We start from the raw sequence: 1,353 nt of genomic DNA, 5'->3' as shown, positions 1-1,353 counted from the left end.
CACACACACACACACACACACACACACACACACACACAGGAACAGATTAGAAGGTGCAGAGCAGACCCTGAGGTGTTTTGTGCTTCGTCATAAAAATTCATTTCCTCTGAATTCCTGGCTGTTTGGAGGAGACAGATCCCATCAGTCACTTTATTACCACAGCCAGTTCTTTTTACACGCTTTGCTTAAATCGACCTTTTTCTTTCACTTTGCTTTACGCCGTAACGATTAACAAGCACAGCGGAGCTCAGTGAGGCCGCTGCTCATAAAGATTAACAACAAGCTGGTAAATCCTGAATCAGCTGAACAGGAAGTCAAAAACACAGAAACAAATCAAGTTCCTTCAAGGTCCACATGAGTGTTTTATTATTGATGAACAAGTTTCTCCTCACTGCTTCACACTTTCTGCATGTTTCCTCACAAATCACAGTCCTGCTGCACAAAGTCAGGAAGACACACAAACATTAATATGAGACGACATGAGACTCATCATCTGAGCTGAACATCACTGGTTCACTGTAAAACACAGAAATAATAACAACACACTGAAATACAAATACTTTCTTACTATTAAAAACTGCTGAATGATAATTACAATATAACTTTATTAGTAAATAATGCATCTTTTATTATTAAATTATCATTTTAATGCACATATTTAATAACAAACAGTGGGAAAAATAAAGAGTCAGTCTGTTAAAATCTGTTTTTATGAACTCAAGACAGATTTTGAAGCAACTTCTGACGTTTGTGTCACACTGCTGCAGGAAGTATGGGTGCTGAGGGTGCTGCAGCACCACCTGATCACAACCTTAAAGAACACTTGAAACAATAGTTTCAGCAGCTGTAACTCTGAGACATGACTCAGCTTTGTAAATCTGATGTCGTCACCAGAACCTCCTGTTTCTGTGCAGAATCTGCTGAATAAATCATTCAGACGAGTTCTGTTGGAAGGATTCACAAAAACACGAGATTTACTGCAAACTTACAAAGTTATGAAGCAAAAACGCAACAGAGGAAAGCTGAGAACTTCAGCTAAACTGTAGCTACAAGCTAAAACTAGCACAACTGTAGCTAGAAGCTAAAACTAGCACAACTGTTTCCATTATTTAAAGAAATGAATACAGTCTACAAAATAAAACAAAATAAAAACATGACAAATGAGCCCAAAGTGTGACATCATCACATGTCAGCTGATGTTTGGTGTTTCTACAGAATAATTCACATCATAAAAGCTAAAAACCAATAAACACCACAGCTGCTTGTTGTCATCTCTAAATGATTTTTAAACTGTGAAAAGATCAAATGATGATAAAATAAAAAGATTTTCTTTAATTCCTGTAAATATAAATG

This window comes from Austrofundulus limnaeus, unplaced genomic scaffold (genome assembly GCF_001266775.1).
Source record: "Austrofundulus limnaeus strain Quisiro unplaced genomic scaffold, Austrofundulus_limnaeus-1.0 Scaffold1216, whole genome shotgun sequence".
Lineage (NCBI taxonomy): Eukaryota > Metazoa > Chordata > Actinopteri > Cyprinodontiformes > Rivulidae > Austrofundulus > Austrofundulus limnaeus.
The sequence above is the reverse complement of the archived record's forward strand: the minus strand, read 5'-3'. Positions refer to the sequence as shown.